At 39.0% G+C, this 18,383-nt stretch overlaps 1 long non-coding RNA gene and 1 pseudogene across 2 annotated transcripts in view; one reads left to right on the plus strand and one right to left on the minus strand.

Annotated features, from left to right (window-relative positions):
• The window catches only part of LOC145866931 (uncharacterized), a 93,036-nt pseudogene extending 88,728 nt beyond the window's left edge, over nucleotides 1-4,308 (plus strand). Inside the window, exon 2 of the transcript XR_014383168.1 lies at nucleotides 589-4,308. The product of XR_014383168.1 is annotated as an uncharacterized LOC145866931 (transcript). The remainder of the gene's footprint in view (nucleotides 1-588) is intronic.
• A 5,645-nt stretch (nucleotides 4,309-9,953) lies between these two features.
• Nucleotides 9,954-17,517, minus strand: LOC145866936 (uncharacterized). The gene is made up of 2 exons (XR_014383173.1): nucleotides 16,954-17,517; nucleotides 9,954-12,634 (listed from the first exon to the last, which is right to left on the minus strand). It is a non-coding gene; the product is annotated as an uncharacterized LOC145866936 (long non-coding RNA).
• Between the last annotated feature and the right edge of the window lie 866 nt (nucleotides 17,518-18,383).

The raw sequence follows: 18,383 nt of genomic DNA on the forward strand, positions 1-18,383 counted from the left end.
TGCGCCCGGCCCGCCACAGGAGTCGCCAGTGCGCGATGAAACAAGGATATCCCTGCCGGCCAAACCCTCCCCTAACCCGGACGACGCTGGGCCAATTGTGCGTCGCCCCATGGGCCTCCCGGTCGCGGCCGGCTGCAACAGAGCTTGGACTCGAACCCAGAATCTCTAATGGCACAGCTTAGGCCACTTGCTCACCATTTTTGCTCCAGGCAGATATACTACATCCATAACTAGCGGTTTCTGCATTAGCAGGGAGGTGTTTCTGCAATCAAATTGTGTGCGCATCGCCCTTGTCGCAATATTAGGAAACACAGAAAGGTGCCTATATTTGAGAACAAAAGTCGCCTGGCACACTGCTTAGGAGTTCAACACCTTTTACTTATTTCTAGTTACTACTAATGTGAAAACAAGACTAAATATGACTATTGTTGCTCACTTGACTGTCTTAAGACAATTGTCAAGTCATTTTAACATTCATTACAGACGTCAATTGTTGTACACTATCATGGCTACGCTGTTGGCATCACCTTTTTCAGTGGATTTCTGCTGTTGTGAGCCTTTAACTATCTGTCTGACTTGTTCACACAGGAGAGAGACGTGACTATCATGGATCCTCTGGGGAGCCTCAACATCATGATGCTGACGAGTCAGAGAAGAGTCTGTCCAGATTCTATCACCTCAAGAAACACCAGCAGAGACCCACAGGGAAGAAATCTATCTGCTGCTCTGACTGTGGAAAACATTGCAAATCTTCATCAGAACTTAAAATACACCAGCGAACACACACAGGAGAGAAATCTCACCACTGTTTTGATTGTGGGAAGAGTTACTCAAGTTTAAAAGCACTAAAAGTACACCTGAGAGAAACCGTACAGCTGTACTCAATGTGGGAAGAGTTTTACTCAGTCAAGCAACCTGTTATCACACCAGAGAACACACACAGGAGAGAAACCTTATAGCTGTGATCAATGTGGGAAGACTTATATTTCATCTTGCCATCTGAGTAGACACCAGCGAGTACACACAGGAGAGAAACCTTATAGCTGTAATCAATGTGGGAAGAGTTTTACTCGGCCAGACAGCCTGATAATACACCAGAGAACACACACAGGAGAGAAACCTTATAGCTGTGATCAATGTGGGAAGACTTATATTTCATCTTGCCATCTGACTAAACACCAGCGAGTACACACAGGAGAGAAATCTTATAGCTGTAATCAATGTGGGAAGAGTTTTACTCGGCCAGACAGCCTGATATTACACCAGAAAACACACACAGGAGAGAAATAATATAGCTGTGATCAATGTGGGAAGAGTTTTGCTGCATCTGGCTCTCTGACTCTACACCAGAAAACACACACAGGAGAGAAATCTTTCCACTGTTCAGATTGTGGAAAAATATTCTTAACTTCACAGAATATGAAGAAGCACCAGAAAACACACACAGGAGAGAAACCTTATAGCTGTAATCAATGTGGGAAGAGTTTTACTCAGTCAGACGGCCTGATATTACACCAGAGAACACACACAGGAGAGAAACCTTATAGCTGTAACCAATGTGGGAATAGTTTTTCTACATCTAGCTATCTCACTATACACCAGAGAACACACACAGGAGAGAAACCATATAGCTGTAACCAATGTGGGAATAGTTTTTCTACATCTAGCTATCTCACTAAACACCAGAGAACTCATACAGGAGAAAAACCATATAGCTGTACTCAATGTGGGAAGAGTTTTTCTACGTCTAGCTATCTCACTATACACCAGAGAACACACACAGGAGAGAAACTATATAGCTGTACTCGATGTGGGAAGAGTTTTTCTACGTCTAGCTATCTCACTATACACCAGAGAACACACACAGGAGAGAAACAATATAGCTGTAGTCAATGTGGGACAAGATATTCTTGGCTAACCAGCCTAGTATCACATCAGAGAACACACACAGGAGAGAAATCTCCTAGCTGTGATCAATGTGGGAAGAGATACTCTGATAACAGATCTCTGATTAAACATCAGAAAAAACATGAAGGAGTTGTTTCATGATATCAATGAAATAATGTCACAATGTAGAATGTTTAAACATTGTAGTAGGAGTATTTTAATGATGTCACAATGTAGAACCCTAAATATTTGCCCCCTGTTCTATTGATTTTAGTTTCAGGGGGAAAATCCAGGCTCAGAAATGGAAGAGTACTATTTATGTGATTTAACAAAAAGTGACTAACAAAAAAAGAGCTGTGTTACACTTACCATGTTGGTGACGCACTTGAATCAAAATGCAACACTTCAAAATGTAGCTAGCTGTTTTCTACAAATTGTCCTCTGACCAGGGATGTACACATTATTCCCAGATTCCGTGTGCTTTTTGAGCTGTTCGTTTTAACAGGACGTGCAACTTCATCTCCCTCCTGTCACACAAATGATTTTAACATGATATCGATGAGTTATGACAAATAAGTGTTGTGTTCCTTTGTTTAGCGACCCCTACATTTAAATGCATCACTCCAAAATGTAGCTGACTGTCTTCTGCAGGTTGTCCTCTAACCAGTGAGGTAACAGATATCTCCCATTTCCATGTGTTGTGTTTATTGTGGCAGATGTTTGTGTATATAGCACATTTTATGTTTAGGTTTTCAATATATCCCAAACTGTTTCTGCATATTGGTTATTGATTAGGACACGTTAAAACTGTGTTTTGACATTGGGGATATCCCATCTAGCAACATGTCATTGAAAAGACATTGAAAATATGACTATGCAACCAAATATTTCATATTTACATTTCATGATCAGATTTAGTAATCGATTTATTGATGATATTTATTCATGCAACCAACTGACAATTTTTGGTACAATTATATTGACATTGTTGCCCTGCTTTTAAAATATCAGGGTTCATTCTCAGATGTGCCAACCCAAATGTACTAGAACATGACATTGGGGACTGGGCCCCGATCCAACAACATGCCTATCTAGTGAACCCTGAAAAGAGAGAGAAGCTCTGCAGTGAGGTGGAAAGTTACTATGGATATTGCAGGAGTTTCCTCTTGAAATCAGACATGTCTGTGGTGAGGACAACTTGGTTGCTGATTGTCTCAAGGGTGGGCAGTTAAAAAGTTTTGTGTTTAGACAGTGCGTTGCCATGGATCACAATGTATTTTGACTGCACGTTTTTCCGTATTGGAGATGAGTTTTGTTTGGGTTCCAAGGGGACGAGAGTTCTAGAAGCTAGTGGGATTTAGGAAGAAGTGAGTTCTAGAAGCTAGTGGGATTTAGGAAGAGGAGAGTTCTAGAATCTAGTGAGTTTTAGGAAGACGAGAGTTCTAGAAGCTAGTGGGATTTAGAAAGAGGAGAGTTCTAGAAGCTAGTGAGTTTTAGGAAGATGAGTGTTCTAGAAGCTAGTGGGATTTAGGATTCTATAGAAAGAAAAAGGAGAAACAAATAATCCTATTGTATATTATTATTTAGAAATACGTGTTTTTTCTTGTTTTTAATTGTTGACAGCCAGTAGACACCATGTTTATATTGGTGAAGGTGAATCATTGTAGTTGATTATAATGTGAAATGGAAGTTGTTTTCTGTTGGTGGTGAGCAAACTTGTCCAACATAAATATAGGATATATTTGTTGTCTTAAGGGGGAAGGTGTTACAGGCTTTGGTTTTTCCATTTATGTTTTGAGGTTGGACTTTAGCACGTCTAGCTCGTTAGCCCGTCTCGCTCGTTAGCACGTCTAGCTCGTTAGCACGTAGGACGCACTGATTGGTGTCACATCGTTAGTCAGTATGTGTTACACCTGTGCTGGCTTGTCCATCTCGTTAGTGGGAAGGTGTTTCACCTGAGCTGGTCCAGGTTCTATTTAAGAGTGTCTGGCCCAGTGCTCCAGTTGTCTTGATACATGTGGAGAGTCAACACCTTTAGTTGCTCCACCTTTTTGGTTTACTTCCTGTCTTTAAGTTTGGTGTGGGTTTTTCTTTTGTTTTCCTCTTCTTGGGCAGATTTAGTGGGTCTCATGGTGGGTGTCTTTTAGGTCCCAGTTGTTGTTACTAGTCAACTTTCAGTGTCCCAAGCTTATATTTTGGGTTGGATATTGCATCCAATTAACATTTTAATCAATAGTTTTTCAGTTTAGTCTTCTGTTTTTTATCCTCTTATGTTTGTTGTGTACTAAATATTTCTGTTTATTTTCAATGTTTTAAAAAATATTTTTCCTGTGAAGCCATTTTGTTGCATCCATGTCTGAAATGTGCTGTATGAATCAAGCTTGATTTGATTTGACCATATAATAAAACAAATGAACCCAGTGACTGACCAATCAACAGACTGCTGAAGAGGTAAACACCACCCCCGGCTCTACCAGGGGCTTGAGGTGGTCTCCCACAGCTCTGCTTATGTCATGTTCTGTGGCCTTGCTGTTCCATTTCTTGACTGCACCTGCAACACAGAAACACATTTAGTCATATTATATAAAACACTCAAAGTAATGGATATGGAGCATCTATGGCCTCAGTTACACCTGGCACCTAAATGTGACTTCTGTCATCTGATCACTCCAAGCTGCATTAGGTTCAGATCTACCAGGATGGGCTTTTGATATAGTATGGATACAGTCAGGCCACTGAATATGCATAAGCAATGTAAAGAGATGTTGGGGAAAAGTACATTATACACAAATGACCTTCGTAATATCAAAGAACAAATGTGTGTGTCTGAGGGGAAATTACCTTTCATACAGCCGAAAGGGGTGAGAAATTACACCAATATCAGTGAACAATTTGCACTAATGTAAATAAACATAGATGATGGAACATATTCTCTTTTGCTGACGTGATGAACCACTAAGGGGACATAAATATTTACCATCTAAACCAAGTGTGACCTCTCACCTCTCTGGCTGTAGAAGTGTTCTTCCTAACCAGTCCCTCAACAGCTCTCTGACTGAGCTCCACCCTCACTGGGTCTTCAGAGGAGAGGAAGGCTGAGGAGGGATGGAAGGATGAATGGATCAGTCAGTCAATAAAGTGTAGAGCTGCTGTCTATGCTGTCTGACAAAATCACTATTTTAGTAGTTCATTAAAGTAAATAAGGCTTTATGACTGCTGAATACCAACTATCAATCACTTAGATCATGTATTTTCAGGTAGAGATACATCCTTGGGACGTCCATAGCCCGTTGAAGTTGACATTTAAAATGGTTAAGGTAGGGGTTAAGGTTAGGGTTTAGGGTAGGGATGTCCCAAGGATCCCAGATAGCATTGACCATTGTGCATTCTTCTGTCTCTTTTACATAGCAGGTGATGGGTTCTGACTTCTGAACTTGAAAATATTAAATATCTTTATTATGTGAAATTGAATGAAACAATAATGTATGTTGATGGTCATATAATGTACAATATTCCATGATGTTTCTATATGATAACAATAGAGTAATATATTTAATATGATGTACAATATTCCATGATGTTTCTATATGATAACAATAGAGTAATATATTTAATATGATGTACAATATTCCATGATGTTTCTATATGATAACAATACAGTAATATATTTAATATGATGTACAATATTCCATGATGTTTCTATATGATAACAATAGAGTAATATATTTAATATGATGTACAATATTCCATGATGTTTCTATATGATAACAATAGAGTCATATATTTAATATGATGTACAATATTCCATGATGTTTCTATATGATAACAATAGAGTAATATATTTAATATGATGTACAATATTCCATGATGTTTCTATATGATAACAATACAGTAATATATTTAATATGATGTACAATATTCCATGATGTTTCTATCTGATAACAATAGAGTAATATATTTAATATGACAAATACTATTTTTTAACCGTTTCACAAATTCATTTTAATTAACTTAATCATTATGATTCAACATCAGTTCACCGTCTCACCTCATACTGTATTGGAGCAGCAGCAGCTGACTGCCCAGTTCAACATCAGTTCACCATCTAGGTTTGGATTATTTCCTCAACTATATTCTTTCCCATATATTGTATATCGTTTCCATAAAGCCAACATGGCTTTACACTCATTAACGTAAGTTTCCAATCAAGAGCAGTTCTCACTTTTGTGATAATGAACTAGCTAACGTTAGCTAGTTCATTAACTAACTAACTAACTAACTAAGGTCGGTGACCTGTCCAGACGAGATGTTACAACGAACTGAATCGTCAATGGAGGTCTTCCTCTTTATATAGGCTGCTACAGCATGCAATACTATTAACTCACAAGGGGGCAGAACGTTACATGTACAATACTATCCCATTTTGGAAACGTTACATGGACAATACTATCCCATTTTGGAAACGTTACATGGACAATACTATCCCATTTTGGAAACGTTACATGGACAATACTATCCCATTTTGGAAACGTTACATGGACAATACTATCCCATTTTGGAAACGTTACATGTACAATACTATCCCATTTTGGAAACGTTACATGTACAATACTATCCCATTTTGGAAACGTTACATGTACAATACTATCCCATTTTGGAAACGTTACATGTACAATACTATCCCATTTTGGAAACGTTACATGTACAATACTATCCCATTTTGGAAACGTTACATGTACAATACTATCCCATTTTGGCAACGTTACATGGACAATACTATCCCATTTTGGAAACGTTACATGGACAATACTATCCCATTTTGGAAACGTTACATGTCCGCCCCCTTGTGGAGGGAAATTAATATCTTAGATGGTACAGAAGATGGACACAATGCAATTGGGATCAAGAAGAAGGTACAGATATGTTGTAGGACAGCTGCATTTGAAGTGTACATTTAACCTACATAGCAGTCAATACAAACTGAAATCTATTAGCATACAAATATGTGCAAATTATCTTTTCAGATCTTCTCAGAAATGAATCAAGTCCATGGAATGGATATAGACAAAATGATAATTCAAGGACTATCAGAGGTAGAGAGGCGAGGCAGGGGTGAGGACATCATCCTGCTATTTTGACAGTCCCTGAAGGACAATACAGAAGAGGGATTTGCTCTTATTCCTTCCTCTAATGTATTTTCTAGTAAAATTAGCAAGTGTAGTGAGATCATTGCTTTACTTTACTAGGACTGGAGACCACAGCAGTGATTCTGCTCTTGCCCTACCTCTTCAATGAGGACCCGAGTGGCCTTTATGTCCGTGACAAGGTATGCCTATGCACCAATCATCTGTTTCTTCATAAACATAGGTGTGCATGCTTATATAAAACTACAGCTTAACATTTGTTATGTTCTTTGTTAATTGTACGTGTATTAATCTTTTCTTACTTTTGTTGACACAGATTTCACCGCTCTTCACTCCTTTACTGCACATCGGTGGAAATCCATTTCACCATGAGAGTGAAATCCCGCTGGCCTTTGATGGGGAGAACATCCACGCCCTCGAGGACGTCCCCATGGGACTTGGGGCTCTGCTACGGCTGGATGTTTTTATTTTCCCTTAAATTTCCCAAAATGTCAGAAAAACACTTATGTTGTTAAGTGACTGTGTTCTGGGGATCAGAGAAGTTGGGGTGAAGTTACCAGGGCCGGTCATAAAGATGGAAAACTTACTAACATAACTAAGTGGATACAATATACACACTAAAGCTGAAAAATCTGTATTTAGCATCAAGTCTACAATATTGTTAGTTTACCTGTGATTCACTCCAGTTTCATCGAACTGCCCAGACTTTGTATTTTCTCAACTGCGATACCAACTCCAGTCAGCAGATGGCGATGTGCATCTTTCAGGTGATTCTGCCACTGTGATGTATAATCTAGTGGATGGGACGATTCTTCAGCATCAACAGCTAGTCAGCCACCTTGGTTCACTCTAACTTTATGGAAAAAGGTTTATTCAATAAATCTAGCAACTCCTCTCATACTGGGAAGAACCCCCGCCCCGGCCTTAAGGGCAGTTTATTTCAAAAGTAGTACCTGGACGGAGAAAATCCAATTAGCGTTTTATAGTTACATCGTTAGGGTAACTTAACCTAAAGTGGACACACTCCCATCAGTTTCTGAGACAACTGCTCAGACTTTGTAGACAGTTTAATAATGCTTAAACCTCATCTTTATCAAATGATCCATTAAAGATACCAACTCAAAACCTACGTTCGTCTACATATGGGTTGTTTAAATTGTATCTAATTATATTCCCAGTATTACTTCATCAAATCTCTAGTAATCATTATACACACATACAATTCATCATATTTTCATATATTCACAGAATCCATATAAAACGTAAGAAATTCTCAGGTAGTCACGACAACCATTCCATCTGCTTTTTCAGGGACTCTCCATAGCTACGAAGCATCTCTCCAAACATCCTCCCAGCAGAACCAAAAATAAACTTTAGTTTCCCAGACAATGACCATGGGATCCTCAACGGTTCTCTAACCTCCCAGAGACCACGGCAAAATCAAGCCTCCCAGGAACTATAGACCTTCCGCTGCTTTCTAAAATATCATCCCGCTTATTATCCACATTTCAATCATCTGATTAAGCATATTTCTATATGTTACTATCCAAACGTCAGATTAAGACTCATATCACAGTCACACAACTCTCATATCAGTCACACAACTCCCATATCACAGTCACACAACTCTCATATCACAGTCACACAACTCTCATACCAGTCACACAACTCTCATATCACAGTCACACAACTCTCATATCACAGTCACACAACTCTCATATCACAGTCACACAACTCTCATATCACAGTCACACAACTCTCATATCACAGTCACACAATGCTATTCCCAAACATACCTAATCAATTGGTTGTTTTTCAACAATATTTTAACCTGCAGGAATATTTTCACATTTCTATGTCATGGTTAGTTCCTAGGATAATGTAACTCATACATTTACATCTCTCAATACTTCTAAAATGGGGTTCTAGTTTTCATCCAGTTCACACAGATAGCTGACTCAGCCTCAGAGCCTCCAGACTGGGCCCTGTTTACACCTCCACACAGGAATACACACTCAGAGCCTCCTGACTGGGCCCTGTTTACACCTCCAAGGTGCCCCCCCTCACACAGGAATACACACTCAGAGCCTACGAGGATTTTCTAAAATCTCCACTTTGCGTGTTTCGCTCACCTCATTCTTTTTTTAAACTAGGTTTGAGTTGTGGCATCCACTCAGATCAAAGGTGGGTTCATCTGCTCCGTTCCCCAAGTCTCCCTGAGATCCCAAGTTAGAGGGATTCCTGGTGCACCATTTACCCAGGTCGTCAGGAGTCAGGTCATTTACCCAGGTTGTCAGGTCATTTACCCAGGTCGTCAGGAGTCAGGTCATTTACCCAGGTTGTCAGGTCATTTACCCAGGTCGTCAGGAGCCAGGTCATTTACCCAGGTCATCAGGAGCCAGGTCATTTACCCAGGTCATCAGGAGCCAGGTCATTTACCCAGGTCATCAGGAGCCAGGTCATTTACCCAGGTCGTCAGGAGTCAGGTCATTTACCCAGGTCGTCAGGAGTCAGGTCATTTACCCAGGTCATCAGGAGTCAGGTCATTTACCCAGGTCATCAGGAGTCAGGTCATTTACCCAGGTCATCAGGAGCCAGGTCATTTACCCAGGTCATCAGGTCATTTACCCAGGTCATCAGGAGTCAGGTCATTTACCCAGGTCGTCAGGAGTCAGGTCATTTACCCAGGTCATCAGGAGCCAGGTCATTTACCCAGGTCGTCAGGAGTCAGGTCATTTACCCAGGTCATCAGGAGCCAGGTCATTTACCCAGGTCATCAGGTCATTTACCCAGGTCATCAGGAGCCAGGTCATTTACACAGGTCGTCAGGAGTCAGGTCAAGATTCACATCCCCATCGCCAAATGTGGAGGTTAATTTCTTTAATATCAATTGAGGAAACAAACTTATCACACAAGTCAGCGTTATTCTAAAACTAAATCTTTATTCACTTATTAATACGGGAGCAGGTCAATACAACACACACATATAAAGTGAATCAATTGAGTGTTCTACGAAAATGATGGCTGGTCGACAAATCACCACCAGATGATTCGTTGAGAGATGAATCACCCCCAGATGATTCGTTGAGAGATGAATCACCCCCAGATGATTCATTGAGAGATGAATCACCACCAGATGATTCATTGAGAGATGAATCACCCCCAGATGATTCGTTGAGAGATGAATCACCCCCAGATGATTCGTTGAGAGCCACGATACAAAAGTACAAAGGTCTTTTACAGCCAAGACACACCCCTTTCAACCTACATGACCAACAACAGATGTATAGAACGGGTCACAAGGTTAAGATTTGTATGAAAGATACTTATAATTCTCAGCAGACAGTATCTGCTGTAAAAACAGTACTCTTTGTGTAGAGACCAGGGTCTGGCCCTGAGGTCATCTCTCCCTGCTACCATATAGAACAGAAACATTAACTCATGTTCTGGAATGCGGTCTCTTTAGGTTTAATCACCCAAAAGACATTGTAAATCTCCTGTCAGTGTTTTCTCCCAGAGGCCCATCCTCAGTAGAACACAGACACAATAGTTATAAGAACCCTCTATTCTGTTGCATAAAACAACCATTTGATGCAATAAAAGTATTATAACATAATCTTGCAGTTTTGCTCTCAGTGTCCACAAAAGAAAAACCCACACCAAACTTAAAGACAGGAAGTGGAGCAACTAAAGGTGTTGACTCTCCACATGTATCAAGACAACTGGAGCACTGGGCCAGACACTCTTAAATAGAACCTGGACCAGCTCAGGTGAAACACCTTCCCACTAACGAGATGGACAAGCCAGCACAGGTGTAACACATACTGACTAACGAGGTGACACCAATCAGTGCGTCCTACGTGCTAACGAGCTAGACGTGCTAACGAGCTAACGAGCTAGACGTGCTAACGAGCTAACGAGCTAGACGTGCTAACGAGCTATACGTGCTAACGAGCTAGACGTGCTAAAGTCCAACCTCAAAACATAAATGGAAAAACCAAAGCCTGTAACACCTTACCCCTTAAGACAACAAATATATCCTATATTTTTGTTGGACAAGTTTGCTCACCACCAACAGAAAACAACTTCCACTCCACATTATAATCAACTACAATGCTTCACCTTCTACAATATAAAATTCTTCCTAAGAATCAGAACTCTAGAACTCAAACAAAACACATCTCCAATATGGAAAAAAGTCCAGTCAAAATAAATTGTGATCCATGGCAACGCACTGGCTAAACGCAAAACACAAATGTTTTTGACTGCCCACCTTGAGACAATCAGCAACCAAGTCGTCCTTATCACAGACATGTCTGACTTCAAGAGGAAACATATTATTATTTTATATTATATTTTGCTAGGTGGGATATCCCCAATGTCAAAACACAGTTTTAACGTGTCTAAATCAATAACCAACATGCAGAAACAGTTTGGGATAAATTGAAAACCTAAACATAAAATGTGCTATATACACAAACATCTGCCACAATAATCATATTACTTGTTTTTTTTTAAACCAAGCTCCTTATAAACTGTACAAGCACCAAAACACTGTTGTTTTGACAAGTAGCAATAAATCACTGATATCAATTAGGGGGGAAATCAGGTTGAACGTGATGTTGAAACTAACACAACTAAAAAACACATGGAAATGGGAGATATATTTCACCTCACTGGTTAGAGGACAACCTGCAGAAGACAGTCAGCTACATTTTGGAGTGATGCATTTAAATTTAGGGGTCGCTAAACAAAGAAACACAACACTTATTTGTCATCACTCATCGATATCACGATGAGATCAATTGTACTAAACAAAGGAATGATCAATTGTGTGACAGAAGGGAGATGAGGTTACTCATCCTGTTAAAACTAACAGCTCAAAAACCACATGGAATCTGGGAATAATGTGTACATCCCTGGTTAGAGGACAACTTGTAGAAAACAGCCAGATACATTTTGAAGTGTTGCATTTTGATTCCAGTGGGTCACCAATATGGTAAGTGTAACAGCTCTTTTTGTGTTAGTCACTTTTTGTTAAATCTCATAAATAGTAACTCTTCCATTTCAGAGCCTGGATTTTCCCCCTGAGGCTAATATCCATATCATGTTGAAATCAATAGAACAGGGGACAAACGATTAGGGTTCTACATTGTGACATCATTAAAATACTCCTTCTACAATGTTTAAACATTCTACATTGTGACATTAATTCATTGATATCATGAAACAACTCATTCATGTATTTTCTGATGTTTGTTCAGATGTCTTTTATCGGTGAATCTCTTGTCACACTGATCACAGCTATAAGGTTTCTCTCCTGTGTGTTCTCTGGTGTACAGTCAGAGAGCCAGATGTTATAAAACTCTTCCCACATTGATCACAGCTATAACGTTTCTCTCCTGTGTGGATTTTCTGATGAATTTTAATGCCTGATGAGGTGAATCTCTTCCCACAGTCAGAGCAGCAGTGAGTTCTCTTCCCTGTGGATGTCTGCAGGTGTTTATTGAGGTGTTCTGATCTGGAGCAACTCTTCTCTGCCTCTTCAGCATCATGAGGTTGTTGAGGCTCCCCAGAGGACCCACGATAGTTCAGTATCTCTCCTGTGTGAACAACAAAGTCAGACAGATGATTAAAGGCCCACAACAGTAGAAATCCACTGTAAAAGGTTGATGCCAACAGCGGAGCCATGATGTTGTACAACAATTGACATCTGTAATGTCATGTTAAAATTGTTGGACAAATGTCTTAAAATGAGCAAGAATAGTCATATTTTGTCTTGTTTTCACATTAGTAGTGAAATCGATGATTGTAGGCTAGAAATAAGTTAGTAAAGTTGTTGAACCTCTAAGCAGTGTGCCAGATGACGTCTGGTCTCCAATATAGGCCCCTTTCTGTGTTTAATAAAATTGCGGCACGAGGGCGATTTGATTGTAGAAACTCCTCCCTGCTAATGAGGAAACCACTAGTTATGGATGTAGTATATCTGGTAATGAGGAAACCACTAGTTATGGATGTAGTATATCTGGTAATGAGGAAACCACTAGTTATGGATGTAGTATATCTGGTAATGAGGAAACCACTAGTTATGGATGTAGTATATCTGGTAATGAGGAAACCACTAGTTATGGATGTAGTATATCTGGTAATGAAGAAACCACTAGTTATGGATGTAGTATATCTGGTCATGAGGAAACCACTAGTTATGGATGTAGTATATCTGGTAATGAGGAAATCACTAGTTATGGATGTAGTATATCTGGTAATGAGGAAACCACTAGTTATGGATGTAGTATATCTGGTAATGAGGAAACCACTAGTTATGGATGTAGTATATCTGGTAATGAGGAAACCACTAGTTATGGATGTAGTATATCTGGTAATGAGGAAACCGCTAGTTATGGATGTAGTATATCTGGTAATGAGGAAACCGCTAGTTATGGATGTAGTATATCTGGTAATGAGGAAACCACTAGTTATGGATGTAGTATATCTGGTAATGAGGAAACCACTAGTTATGGATGTAGTATATCTGCCTGGAGCAAAAAATGGTGAGCAAAGATTTTCGTTTTCACAATGTATTCTGAATATTACAGCGCATATCAGGATGCTACTCAAGGAAACTCACATTAAGCTCTGTGTCTATTTACTAATTCACCACCGTGGGGGAAAACTCAGGGGAGTTCTCAGAGGCTGACAGCAAAAACAGCCTCCATTTACAGGTTGCTTATGAGTGCATTTCACACTACTTTGGATTATAACTGTAACGCTCGTTTGAATGTCCTGTTTAATATAATATAATAGTCTTCCCTGTGGCTCAGTTGGTAGAGCTTTGTTTGTTTGCAACGCCAGGGTTGTGGGTTCAATTCCCACTGAAGGCCAGTACAAAAATAAAAAAATGTATGAAATGTATGCATTCACTACTTTAAGTCGCTCTAGATAAGAGCGTCTGCTAAATGACTAAAATGTAAAAAAATAATGTTTGTGTTATTGTTGCAAATCAACTGCTTTATACTTAACACTTCAAATGCTATTTGGCTAGCTTTGCCATCAGCCTGACAATGAGGGTTTGTCCACTAAGTGTTTAACATAACTTCACCTAACAATAACATAGACCTACTGTAGGACCCATAACTTCACCTAACAATAACATAGACCTACTGTAGGACCCATAACTTCACCTAATAACAACATAGACCTACTGTAGGACCCATAACTTCACACAACAATAACATAGTCCTACTGTAGGACCCATAACTTCACCTAACAATAACATAGACCTACTGTAGGATCCATAACTTCGCCTAACAATAACATAGACCTACTGTAGGATCCATAACTTCACCTAACAATAACATAGACCTACTGTAGGACCCATAACTTCTAACAACAACATAGACCTACTGTAGGACCCATAACTTCACCTAACAACATAGACCTACTGTAGGACCCATAACTTCACCTAACAACAACATAGACCTACTGTAGGACCCATAACTTCACCTAACAATAACATAGACCTACTGTAGAACCCATAACTTTGCCTAACAATAACATAGACCTACTGTAGGATCCATAACTTCACCTAACAATAACATAGACCTACTGTAGGACCCATAACTTCACCTAACAACAACATAGACATACTGTAGGACCCATAACTTCACCTAACAACAACATAGACCTACTGTAGGACCCATAACTTCACCTAACAACAACATAGACCTACTGTAGGACCCATAACTTCTAACAACAACATAGACCTACTGTAGGACCCATAACTTCACCTAACAATATAGACCTACTGTAGGACCCATAACTTCACCTAACAATAACTTAGACCTACTGTAGGACCCATAACTTCACCTAACAATAACATAGACCTACTGTAGGACCCATAACTTTATCTAACAATAACATAGACCTACTGTAGGACCCATAACTTTATCTAACAACAACACAGACCTACTGTAGGACCCATAACTTCACCTAACAATAACATAGACCTACTGTAGGACCCATAACTTTATCTAACAATAACATAGACCTACTGTAGGACCCATAACTTTATCTAACAACAACACAGACCTACTGTAGGACCCATAACTTTATCTAACAACAACATAGACGTAGGACTATAAATAATTTAATATTTCAGGTGAAACATGGAAATTAAAATATCTTTGTCATGACATTTCATAACCTGATCACCAGATAATTTTGTGAATAATCCCACTAGGCTATTCTGTAATGTGTTGTCATTCTAAATGTCCTGAATAAAGGAAAATAGCTCTGTGTGTTGTACAATAGCCTATCCACCAAGGAACAGTTCTCTACACATTATGAGCTAAGTATCTCTGTGTCCAAACAGACTAACGAGACCCCACTGTAAATCAAGCAGACAATAACATTATAAACATCAATTTGTTAGGGATGTTGGATCCAACGTGGAGCACGGCATAACTGTCTTTACCAGAGTAATGAATGAAGAGGCACTTTGGTTGTTGTTGCATGTCGTGATGTTTGTCATGTGACTGTCATTCAGAAAATGATTTCCTGGATCAGCTGATGATAGTTGAACATGTGACTGTAACTAAACAGCTACAGTATTAAGAATTATGTGTAATTATTGAAGAACCGCGTTAATGACAGTATCCATTTGGGTGTCAATAAAGTTAAGGTGACACTCGGTTAGAACCATTGGATTTGCAAACTCTGAAATGATTTAGGATTTCTGTGCCCATAAAAACTGTTTTCCCACCGTAACATAAGGAGACACTAAATGTTACGTAGGTAGAGAGCATTTCAGAGATCTGAATACAAAAAACTGTCCTAACAGGACAATAACCTAAACCACAAGGCCAAATCTACACTGGAGGAGCTTACCAAGATGACATTGAATGTTCCTGAGTGGCCTAGTTACAGTTTGGACTTAAATCATCTTGAAAGTCTATAGCAAGACTTGAAAATGGCTTTCTAGCAATGATCAACAACCAACTTGACAGAACAGGAAGGATTTTAAAAAGAATAATGAATATTCACGTGAAGATCAGTCGCCTATTGGATGACATCACGACTTCCCATCAAGCCAACTCCTTGGAGGCCTTACTATGACATCACTCCTTCTAGTTTGCAGTTGTTAAAAAAACACTATTTTGCGCAAAACATTTATTTGTTTCCCTTTAGTGTGTTTATAATTTACTGTATTTATATATCACTTTTCAACAGGAAAAGTTTAAAAATCCCTGGAGGACGTCATGAACAATTCATACAGTACAAAAACATATTCAAGTGTAGAATGCCCTTTTAAAAATCACACATTAGTTCAACAACTGCAGAGTTTGTGTCCCTGTTTTATAAGATATTACTCACTGTATTTACTGGTGTTAATCAGATCAATGTCCCTGTTTTATTAGATAGTACTCACTGTATTTACTGGTGTTAATCAGATCAATGTCCCTGTTTTATTAGATAGTACTCACTGTATTTACTGGTGTTAATCAGATCAATGTCCCTGTTTTATTAGATAGTACTCACTGTATTTACTGGTGTTAATCAGATCAATGTCCCTGTTTTATTAGATAGTACTCACTGTATTTACTGGTGTTAATCAGATCAATGTCCCTGTTTTATTAGATAGTACTCACTGTATTTACTGGTGTTAATCAGATCAATGTCCCTGTTTTATTAGATAGTACTCACTGTATTTACTGGTGTTAATCAGATCAATGTCCCTGTTTTATTAGATAGTACTCACTGTATTTACTGGTGTTAATCAGATTAATGTCCCTGTTTTATAAGATAGTACTCACTGTATTTACTGGTGTTAATCAGATCAATGTCCCTGTTTTATTAGATAGTACTCACTGTATTTACTGGTGTTAATCAGATCAATGTCCCTGTTTTATTAGATAGTACTCACTGTATTTACTGGTGTTAATCAGTTCTCCAGTCTTCTCTTCTTCGTCCTCCTCTAATGTGACAGTAATCTCCCCCTCTTCATCCTTCATTCCAAAAACGTCTTCATCTTCTTTCACTTCATCCTCCACTCCAAAAACTGCATCTTCCTCCTCTTCTTTTACTGTAACATCCTCCTCCTCTTTCACTCTGAACGCTTCTTCCTCTTCTTTCACTGAAACGTCTTTCTCTTCTTCTTTCACGGTAACAGCCTCACCCTCTACTTGTTTTTGTATTGAAACAGCCTCCTCTTCCTCCTCCTCTTTCACGAGAGCGTCTTTTTCCGTCCAGCAGACCTCCGCTTCTTTAGCAGGAGGAGAGTAGCTTAGTGAACAAATGGTCGGGGATAATAGCTAGTTAGCATTAGCGACTAGACTAGTGCTAACTTAACCAGCCAGCTAGCTGACTTACAACGTAAATATTACATAAAATGGAGTACTATGTTTAAATCACAGTGGCAATTAAACCACGAAATTGTCTTAAGAACTTGAATGTTCCGACTTTGTCGGCTAGCGAGCTACCGAGGTGGCTGCAGTTGTTGAAGAAGAGTTCCGTCCACTAGATTATACGTCACACTAGAAACATCGCCTGAAAGACACATATCGCCATCTGCTGTCTGGAGGGAGGAAACGCAGTTGAGGAGGGAAAACTATTTTTATTCTTCATTGAATTATAATATTATAAAGCAGTTTAGGAAAACTTTTTTTCTCTCCATTAAATATGAATATTATATCAACACGTACAAAGAGCAACAAGTGTTGTTTGATTAGTTCAGATTTTTTTTTAATGAGAATTTAAAACAAACTCTACATCTACTCCACATCTGTATTTCTGATTCAGTCAAATAACTAGATATCAAAATAAGCACCTAGTTATTGATACCCTTGATAAAGATGAGCAAAAATTACTGTATGAAATAAATAAATAAACTTTACCCACTACCAGGATATTTTTGCCAAAAACCTGGTTACCTCTCTGCTAGGAGGCTGAGACTTGGCCAAAAGTGGATCTTCCAGCAAGACACATCAACATCCACAAAGAAATGGTTAATTGGGCACAAAATCAACATTTTCAATGGCCATCTCAGTCTTCGGACTTGAACTCCAATGAAAACCTGTGGTTTGAATTGAACAGGGCAGTCCACAAGCGCAGACAAAATAAATCAAGGACATGGAGAGATTCTGTATGGAGGAAGGGTCTAAGATCCCACCCAATGTGTTCTCTAATCTCATTAAACATTTCAGTGTCATTATCCTCCCAAGGGGAGGGTGCTGGAGTATTGAAAACATGGGAGGCAATAATTCAGACCCCAACCTTTTGAGAATTACATTTTAAACTAAATCTCTTTCTCTGAGCAATTGTATTAGTATAAAATAATATAATTTCCTTTTTTTG

The sequence above is a fragment of the Salmo salar genome, unplaced genomic scaffold (assembly GCF_965601325.2).
Source record: "Salmo salar unplaced genomic scaffold, fSalSal1 ptg000136l, whole genome shotgun sequence".
NCBI classification, from domain to species: domain Eukaryota; kingdom Metazoa; phylum Chordata; class Actinopteri; order Salmoniformes; family Salmonidae; genus Salmo; species Salmo salar.